At 46.2% G+C, this 10,654-nt stretch overlaps 1 pseudogene; it reads left to right on the forward strand.

Annotated features, from left to right (window-relative positions):
- The window catches only part of LOC116991093, a 62,829-nt pseudogene extending 52,391 nt beyond the window's left edge, over nucleotides 1-10,438 (forward strand).
- The last annotated feature ends 216 nt before the right edge of the window (nucleotides 10,439-10,654 follow it).

Below are 10,654 nucleotides of genomic sequence, written 5' to 3' on the forward strand. Positions count from 1 at the left end.
TTAACCCTAAGAGCTATATCCAACTCTTGAATACATCCGGTGAATTCGGTGATCAGCCATGATCTTTTTTTATATTTTAATCCGCACAAAATGAATACTAACATCGCCTTTGCCTTCCTTACTCTCTCTTCTAAGTAACCTCTTGGGATCCTGCACGTGCTCCCAAGTCTCTTTGCACCTCCGATTTCTCAAAATGTCTCACCATTTCGAAAATAGTCTACCCCTTCATTCCATCTGCCAAAGTGCATTGCTGTACACGTTGCATATATTAGTCATGGGGTCATAGATTAATACAGTGGGGGAAAAGGCCCTTCGGCCCAACTCGCCCACAATGGCCAATAATGTAGCTACATCAGTCACACTTGCCTGCGCTTGTTCCATAATCCTCCAAACCCGTCCTATCCATGTACCTGTCCAACCGTTTCCTAAACGATGGGATAGTCCTGGTCTCATCTACCTCCTCTGGCAGCGAGTTACCTCTCGGATTCCATTTAAATATTTCCTCTTGAACCTATGTCCTGTGCTCCTCGATTCCCCTACTCTGGGTAAAGACTCTGTGCATCTACCCGATCTATTCCTCTCATGATTTTGTATAACTCTATAACATTTCCACTCATTCTCCTATGCTCCATGGAATAGAGACCCAGCCTACTGAGGTGAGAAAACACGTTTTCACCCAGAGAGTTGTGAATTGAGGTGAGAAAAACCTTTTTCACCCAGAGAGTTGTGAATTTGTGGAATTCCCTGCCACAGAGGCCAAGTCACTGGATGGATTTAAGAGAGAATTAGTTTGGGCTCTAGGGGCTAGTGGAATCAAGGGATATGGGGAGAAGGCAGGCACGGGTTATTGATTGGGGATGATCAGTCATGATCACGAATAGCGGTGTTGGCTCGAAGGGCTGAATGGCCTCCTCCTGCACCTATTTTCTATGTTTCTATGTTACTCACCCCCCCCACCCCTATAGGTCACACCCTCTAATCCTGGAAACATCCTCATAAATCTATTCTGAACCGTTTCAAGATTGACAATATATTTCCCAGAACTGAACTCAACATTCTGAATGCCGTCTCACCAACGTTTTAACAACTGTAACATGACCTGCCAACGTCTATACTCAATACTCTGCGTGATGAAGGCCAAAGTGCCAAAAGCCTTTTTGACCACATTATCTACCTGTGACTCAACCTTCAAGGAACCATGCACCTGTACTCCTAGATCTCTCTGCTCTACAACACTACACAGAGGCCGACCATTTACTGTTTGTGATCCTGCCCTTGTTCAACGTCCGAAATGCTCTGTATTAAATTCAATCAACCATTCCTCCGCCCACCTGGCCAATTAATCCAGATCCTGCTGCAATAGTTCACAACCATCTTCACTATCTGCAAAACCACTAACTTTTGTGTCATCAGCAAAGTTTCAAATCGTGCCCTATATGATCTCATCCAAATAATTGATGTAGATGACAAACATCTCTCCTCCCCACCCACCTCCCACCTCCCCGTTCAAGTAATTCTGCAGACTTCCTACTTCCACAAAGCTATTGTCCCTGCTTATGTCATATTATTCACAAATATGGCCACAAAGCCTTCAGTTCCCTCCTCCAAATCATTAACTAAACGTGAAGAGGAGTAGGCCCAATACTCACCCCGTGAGGACACCACTAGTCACCGGTCACCTACTACAAGAGTCCCCTTTATTGGCACTCTATTATCTACAGCTACAGATGTAGTCCATCTGCTCCAGGTGACTTATTCACCTTTAGACTTTTCAGCTTCACAAGGACTTTTTCCTTAAGAATGGGGACTGCACTTATTTCTGCCCCGGGGCCCGCCATTTCTTTGTCTCCCATTACGACTTATCCGTTTAAGAGATATACAGTACGTTATAATGGACAGGTCAATATATCTGGGACACCTGATGCTGTTGCATTGGATTTTGCTTACGCTGGCGTTCACAATGACTTTGCACTCAGTGTGCTTGTGGGCCGGAGACTTGACGCCTGCTGTTGAGAATGCCCTGGCAAGTTGCTACCCTGCAATGTATAGATCCTAGCTCGTGTAAGTATGGTGCACGGCTGGGATTGGGAGACAGGGGAAAGCCTGCTAGAGGCTCTACAACAAATTAAGATGCATTGGTCCATTTTTCACTGCGCAGTTTGTTGCTTTCACCATCTGCATAATATGGAATGTATCCCAACACGCACCTCGCTTATGCCATGCAAATGTCGAGAATACTTTGCGGTTTCAAGAATGAATAGTCATTTATATTAAAATATAGTCAGTCTATATTTGGCCCGTTATAATATGCGCGGTATTGCTGACAAGAAACTTTGGATTTAGAATACAAAAATAATTCAAGGAGAGATCATTCTTGAAGCTGTTACCCCTTACACTTATGTGGAATTGTACATTGCGGAAATAATTTAGCTGTAAATTGACCAAGACGGAATGTTGTGCTGACATGGAATCACGGGCGGTTTCATGAAACGATAAACTATGTCGCTATATATTGATCCATTGTTTTAGTTGAATATGAGGCAAGGAAACAATGAAGAGGTAATTTATTCACTGAATTGTTTTCTTCCAGCGGACCCTTCTGCCCCCAACCTCTATCCTCTTCGCACTTGTGTGGATCCCAGCTCCATGGACTCGTTCACCTTCGGCTGTTTGGCAATGGACTACACCCCGATGGGCATCACGCTCTCCTGGAAAAAAGATAACGAGCCGATTACCACAGGAGTCCATGGACGACAGATGACGCAATGGGCTAAGTGTTCGGCTGGCAACCGGAAGGTAGCTGGTTCGAATCCCGCTTGGAGTGCATACTGTCGTTGTGTCCTTGGGCAAGACACTTCACCCACCTTTGCCTGTGTGTGTCCTTGGGCAAGACACTTCACCCACCTTTGCCTGTGTGTGTGGATGTAATTATGTGAAGCACTTTGGGGTCAATGCAGGTTGACTAAAAATGTGCTATATAAATAAAGAAATTTAATTTATGAGTGAAGACGTATCAGGCATTAAAAAACAAGAGGGGAATATACACCAGGAGCAGCCAATTGACCATCGCCAAGACAGACGCGGAAAAGCGCACAGTCTACTGTGTGGTTCAGCATGGCGGTAAAGCGAATAACTTAAAAATGCCAGGTACGTGTTAGGATATGCCCCGGTTTGAAGTGTATAGTTCCGAGTACGAGGTTTAACAATTGGTGAAGATATGTTCAAATTCCACGTATAACTTGTTGATTTGCTGTTGTGTACTCCTTGCCATATTGAAATGAAGTTTCCGTATACCACTGAATGAAGGGGAATTCATGCCATTAGATAAATATGAAACTACGGGAGTTCTGGACCACTGTATGCACTTTCGTTCCCAACGTAACTATAAAACCGTAAAAGTCTCAGGAGAAACATAGAAACATAGAAAATAGGTGCAGGAGGAGGAGGAGGCCATTCGGCCCTTCGAGCCAGCACCGCCATTCGTTGTGATCATGTCTGATCATCCCCAATTAATAACCCGTGCCTGACGTCTCCCCATATCCCTTGATTCCAATAGCCCCTAGTGCTCTATCTAACTCTCCCTTAAATCTATCCAGTGACTTGGCCTCCACTGCCCTCTGTGGCAGGGAACTCCACAAATTCACAACTCTCTGGGTGAAAAAGTGTTTCTCTCACCTCAGTCTTAAATGGCTTCCCCTTTATTCGAAGACTGTGGCCCCTGGTTCTGGACTCGCCCAACACTGGGAACATTTTTCCTGCATCTAGTATAGAAACATAGAAAATAGGTCAGAACATGAACAGCAACTCTTTTCCGCAGGGCAGTGGAATGGCGGCGATGTTTAAAGTCGATCCACCGCCTGTGCTGTTGGGAAGGAAGGAGACGCGGTGCCTCAATCTGCGAGACTTTTCATCGTTTAAAGGTTATACCGCCATAAATTTACCCGAGTGGGCTTCAAAAGAGCGACCATCAGTGATGTACCACGGGAACACGTCCGTGGTAAATTGGGAGAAGCTTAGCTCGTTAACAGGGGAGACACTGAAATAATCATCTTATGAGCTAAATGTGGATTGTTGGAATCATATTCCGAAAATCGTCACGGCAAACTATGACGTACCTATCTATAATATTCCCACTTCGTAGCAGTCTGTTATGCACCCTGAGAAACCTATGATTTAGCAACGCCTTGATAATTCTGAGTGGGAGACTATTTATTCAGGAGAAGTGTCTTCTGTGTTACAAGTTGTTTTAATTAGTAAGGGGTAGTAGTTTGGGAACTTTGAAGTTTATTAATTGAAGTTTATTTTCTTCAAGATCAAATGGTGCATCATCCAGTCATCGCCATTACTCTGACTGAACTTGATGAACTAAAACGCAGCACGAAAGCGACTGCCTTGTGTTCGCTCACCGACATCGGTCCACAGAAATTTTCCGTTACCTGGCTGAAGAATGGCGAGCCTCTGGATTCTGGCATCGTCACCTCTCCCGCATTCAAGCTGAACGGCACCTTCTCAGCGACCAGCCAGTTGACATTCCCAACTTCAGAATGGTTCGGAGGTGCTATTTATACCTGCCAGGTCGACCAAGGAGAGGATCGGCTGAGCCAAAACATCAGCAGGTCTCCAGGTAAGAAACACATCCATGGTATCGGATATCAGTGTGAATACTTGCCTTCATTGAACATTGGGACAGCCCATGACGCACACTCTCATTCAATTTCTTGCGTTGTTCTCTGCTCAGAGTTCATTTCAAGACGATTTAGGACCATAGTTCATAGACCCAAAGCCTAGAAGGGATCCAGCCCTCTTCGGAGGAAATGTGTCAACCATAAATTCCGGTTTCTCCAGGCAATCCTTGTGTTTACATCATTTTTGTGCCACAGATGATGCTTCCTGCCGCGAAGCAAAGATTGTAATCCACCCACCACCTGTGCAGCAGGAGTTAATGGAGATGACCGTGACTTTAACCTGCATAGTCTCCAATGCACCTGTTGGGATCAAAGTGTCTTGGAGTCGAGGAAAGACGCCTTTGGATTCAGAGATCCTGTCCACAAAAACGCAGAAGTTGTAGAGAGCAAAGCGAACATCTCGACGCGTGACTGGATGAGTGGGGATGAGTTTGATTGCGTAGTGAGCCATGATGATATGCCGACTCCAAAAATGAAATCAATCTACAAGATGGCAGGTGAGCCGGGGTAGCTGCAGAGGAGTCCTGGTGGCCGGAAGAGACGGTTGCACTTTTCTTCTGGGTTGGAGAAAAAATCAATGAGTGTGATCACTGAGCCCGCGAACACATCTAATATATAAAACTGTGTGCCTGCCGGCGTCCGTCCGGCTGCCGGCCGCCTTTCTTCCTTTGATTCATTGCTACTCCGAAACCAGACGCAGAATCGCCGAGATCTTTTCCATTTCGGTAGAGATTTCACTTTTCTTTCTAAGTATCCACTTCTGATTACATTTCGTCGTGTTTATGTACACATTTTTAATCAAATCCTCCCCCCCCCCCCCCCCCCCAAATTTCAAAAGAAAACTGCTTCTCACCCATAGAAGCAGCCCCAGCCCCAGCCCCTGGTGAACGTTCCATCGTGTGATGTCACAATGCCCAATGCTCAAAGACATTCTTGCCATAGAGGGAGTACAGAGAAGGTTCACCAGACTGATTCCTGGGATGTCAGGACTTGCATATGAAGAAAGATTGGATAGACTCGGCATGTACACGCTAGCATTTAGAAGATTGAGGGCGGATCTTATAGAAACGTACAAAATTCTTAAGGGGTTGGACAGGCTAGATGCAGGAAGATTGTTCCAGATGTTGGGGGGTCCAGAACAAGGGGTCACAGTTTAAAGATAAAGGGGAAATCCTTTAGGACAGAGATGAGAAAAACATTTTTCACACAGAGAGTGGTGAATCTCTGGAATTCTCTGCCACAGAAGGTAGTTGAAGCCAGTTCATTGGCTATATTTAAGAGGGAGTTAGATGTGGCCCTTGTGGCTAAAGGGATCAGGGGGTATGGAGAGAAGGCAGGTACTGGATACTGAGTTGGATGATCAGCCATGATCATATTGAATGGTGGTGCAGGCTCGAAGGGCCGAATGGCCTACTCCTGCACTTAATTTCTATGTTTCTATGTTTCCCTCTCCCCGTCCCTCTCCCTCTCCTGCCCATCCCTCTCTCCCCCACCCCCCTTCCCTCTCTACCCCACCCCTTCCCTCTCTCCCCCGCCCCCTTCCCCCTACCCCTCTGTCCCTCTTCCACCACTCCCCCTACCCCTCACTCCCCACTCTTCCACTTCTCTCCCCTTACCCCACCCCACTGCCTCCCCCACCCCACTCTCTTCCCCTCCCTTCCCCTCTCTCCCCCACCCCTTCCCCTACCCCCCTGTCCCTCTTCCACCACTCCCCCATCCCACTTCCACCACTCCCGCTACCCCTCTACCCCTCCCTCCCTCCCTCCCTCCCTCCCTCCCTCCCTCCCTCCCTCCCTCCCTCCCTCCCCACTCTTCCACTTCTCTCCCCCTTCTCTCCTCCCCCTCTCCCTCTCCTCACCCCTCTCCCTCTCCCATCCCTCTCTCCCCCACCCCCCTTCCCTCTCTACCCCACCCCTTCCCTCTCTCCCCCCGCCCCCTTCACCCTACCCCTCTGTCCCTCTTCCATCAGTCCCCCTAACCCTCCCTCCTCCCCTCCATCCCCATCCCCCCCTCCCCCACATCTCTCTCCACATCCCCCTCCCTCACCCCCTACCCCGCTCTCCTTTCCCTCCCAAATCTGTCCCGTTTCCTCCTCCTCCTCTCCCCTCCCTCCCCTCTTCTCATCCCCCCCTCCCCCCACCTGTGTGTTTGGGGGGTGGTTAATGTGAGTGTGATGCCGCAGCCCCCCCCCCCCGCAAACGCCGTTGGTGAAACAGACCCAACGGGTCTGCACTTGGTCTAGTTATATATTAAAACTGTGTGGCTGCCGCCGTCCGTCCGTCCGGCTGCCTGTCTGCCTTTTGATTCGTTTCCATCGTGTGATGTCACAATGCCCAATGCTCACATATGTCCAATCGGGATGGATCCATTTACATATGCCTTTGCACCAGCCCCAGCCCCTGGTGAACGTTCCATCGTGTGATGTCACAATGCACAATGCTAACAGATGTCCAATCGGAATGGATCCATTAACATATGCCTTTGCACCAGCCCCAGCCAGATTCCCACCCCGCAACCGTGCTTTGGAGGAACAACCCAATAGGTGGTTAGTGTGACGCCTCACCCCTCCCCCCCCCCCCCAAACGCGCGTAGGGGAAACAGACCCAACGGTATGCGTTGGGGAACAGTTCGGGTCCAGTGATCACAATACCATTAGTTTCAATATAATTATGGAGAAGGACAAAACCGGACCTAGGTTTGAGATTTTTGATTGGAGAAAGGCTAACTTTGAGGAGATGCGAAAGGATTTAAAAGGAGTAAATTGGGACAGTTCGTTTTATGGGAAAGATGTGGAAGAGAAATGGAGTACATTTAAAGCAGACATTTTAAGAGTACAGAATCTTTATGTCCCTGTTCGGTTGAAAGGAAATCGTAAAAATTGTAAAGAGCCATGGTTTTCAAGGGAAATTGGACACCTGGTTCGGAAAAAGAGGGAGATCTACAATAGTTATAGGCAGCATGGAGTAAATGAGGTGCTTGAGGAGTATAAAGAATGTAAAAAGAATCTTAAGAAAGAAATTAGAAAAGCTAAAAGAAGATATGAGGTTGCTTTGGCAAGTAAGGTAAAAGTAAATCCGAAGGGTTTCTACCGCTATATTAATAGCAAAAGGATAACGAGGGATAAAATTGGTCCATTAGAGAGTCAGAGTGGCCAACTATCTGCAGAGCCAAAAGAGATGGGGGAGATATTGAACAGTTTCTTTTCTTCGGTATTCACCAAGGAGAAGGATATTGAATTATGTGAGGTAAGGGAAACAAGTAGAGTAGCTATGGAAACTATGAGGATCAAAGAAGAGGAAGTACTGACACTTTTGAGAAATATAAAAGTGGATAAGTCTCCAGGTCCGGACAGGATATTCCCTAGGACATTGAGGGAAGTTAGTGTAGAAATAGCAGGGGCTATGGCAGAAATATTTCAAATGTCATTAGAAACGGGAATAGTGCCGGAGGATTGGCGTACTGCGCATGTTGTTCCATTGTTTAAAAAGGGGTCTAAGAGTAAACCTAGCAATTATAGACCTGTTAGTTTGACGTCAGTGGTGGGCAAATAATGGAAAGAATACTTAGAGATAATATATATAAGCATCTGGATAAACAGGGTCTGATTAGGAACAGTCAACATGGATTTGTGCCTGGAAGGTCATGTTTAACTAATCTTCTTGAATTTTTTGAAGATGTTACTTGGGAAATTGATGAGGGTAAAGCAGTGGATGTTGTGTATATGGACTTCAGTAAGGCCTTTGACAAGGTTCCTCATGGAAGGTTGGTTAAGAAGGTTCAATGGTTGGGTATTAATGGTGGAGTAGCAAGATGGATTCAACAGTGGCTGAATGGGAGATGCCAGAGAGTAATGGTGGATGGTTGTTTGTCAGGTTGGAGGCCAGTGACGAGTGGGGTGCCACAGGGATCTGTGTTGGGTCCACTGTTGTTTGTCATGTACATCAATGATCTGGACGATGGTGTGGTAAATTGGATTAGTAAGTATGCAGATGATACTAAGATAGGTGGGGTTGCGGGTAATGAAGTAGAGTTTCAAAGTCTACAGAGAGATTTATGCCAGTTGGAAGAGTGGGCTGAAAGATGGCAGATGGAGTTTAATGCTGATAAGTGTGAGGTGCTACATCTTGGCAGGACAAATCAAAATAGGACGTACATGGTAAATGGTAGGGAATTGAAGAATGTAGATGAACAGAGGGATCTGGGAATAACTGTGCACAGTTCCATGAAAGTGGAATCTCATGTAGATAGGGTGGTAAAGCAAGCTTTTGGTGTGCTGGCCTTTATAAATCAGAGCATTGAGTATAGAAGTTGGGATGTAATGTTAAAATTGTACAAGGCATTGGTGAGGCCAATTCTGGAGTATGGTGTACAATTTTGGTCGCCTAATTATAGGAAGGATGTCAACAAAATAGAGAGAGTACAGAGGAGATTTACTAGAATGTTGCCTGGGTTTCAGCAACTAAGTTACAGAGAAAGGTTGAACAAGTTAGGGCTTTATTCTTTGGAGCGCAGAAGGTTAAGGGGGGACTTGATAGAGGTTTTTAAAATGATGAGAGGGATAGACAGAGTTGACGTGGAAAAGCTTTTCCCACTGAGAGTAGGGAAGATTCAAACAAGGGGACATGACTTGAGAATTAAGGGACTGAAGTTTAGGGGTAACATGAGGGGGAACTTCTTTACTCAGAGAGTGGCAGCTGTGTGGAATGAGCTTCCAGTTAAGGTGGTGGAGGCAGGTTCGTTTTTATCAATTAAAAATAAATTGGATAGTTATATGGATGGGAAAGGAATGGAGGGTTATGGTCTGAGCGCAGGTATATGGGACTAGGGGAGATTATGTGTTCGGCACGGACTAGAGGGGTCGAGATGGCCTGTTTCCGTGCTGTAATTGTTATATGGTTATATGGTTATATATGGTCTGCACTTGGTCTGGTATCTATGTAAAAAGAAGCAGTGCTAACAATTCATTAAATCTCTGGCCTTAACTGGAAAAGAGAGAAAGCGAAAATAATTTGCAGAAAATATGAAGTGCGTTCAGGTCAATGGAAATATCGCCAATTATATCGGGCTAGGCTTCCTGTGTGGGTATGTTGTGACCGAGCTCCAGTCAATAGCACACAATTGGATAGTGGATGAGGGCAGCGTTTTCAAAAACCGCAAGGTGTGGCAATTAGCAGGGATATGGGTAGGCCTTGCAAATGAGGTTGTGGTAAAGCAAAATCAATATACCGCTTCTGAAACAGGCACATAAAACGGGTCACTAAAATTCAGAAAAGAACCATCAAATGCCTGCTAGCTTTAAATCGCTTTAATGTTCAGGTGTAATAAACGCCATTTGATTTGTTCCATAGATCCACATCCCCGGGAACCGTCCGTCTCGGTTCTCCTGCCGCCGGCAGAAGAAGTCTCCGATCACAAGACCATCGCCCTCACCTGCTTTGTGAGAGGATTCTCCCCTCGCAGGATCTTCGTCACATGGACAGTCGATAACCAGCGGGTGCATTCGAGCAACTACAGGAACACCGAGGTGGTGGCGGAGAACGGCGACAACTCCTTCTTCATGTACAGCCTGTTGTCCGTTGGGGCAGAGCAATGGGCGAGCGGAGCCTCGTTCTCCTGTGTGGTGGGACACGAAACACTACCCATGAAGACCATCGTTAGAACGGTCAATAATTCCAGCGGTAAACCCAGTTTTGTGAATGTTTCACTTCTATTGATGGATACTGTCAATTCATGTCAATGAGAATGAAGTAGCTGCATTTCACTCAAATAAATACGAATAAATGCCTTTGTCTCCCAATCCTGAGTTGAACCCATGATTGCCCATTTAATTATATTTCCAAAACGACGAACAGAGATATTAACGTAGATAGGTGACAATATCGGCGAAAATGTACGTAAAACCAATGCACACTGCCGAGTAGCATGAGGGGTATGGAAATAATTTACAGCTGCATCAATACAGGAATCTG

This window comes from Amblyraja radiata, chromosome 32, assembly GCF_010909765.2.
Source record: "Amblyraja radiata isolate CabotCenter1 chromosome 32, sAmbRad1.1.pri, whole genome shotgun sequence".
In the NCBI taxonomy this organism is placed as follows: domain Eukaryota; kingdom Metazoa; phylum Chordata; class Chondrichthyes; order Rajiformes; family Rajidae; genus Amblyraja; species Amblyraja radiata.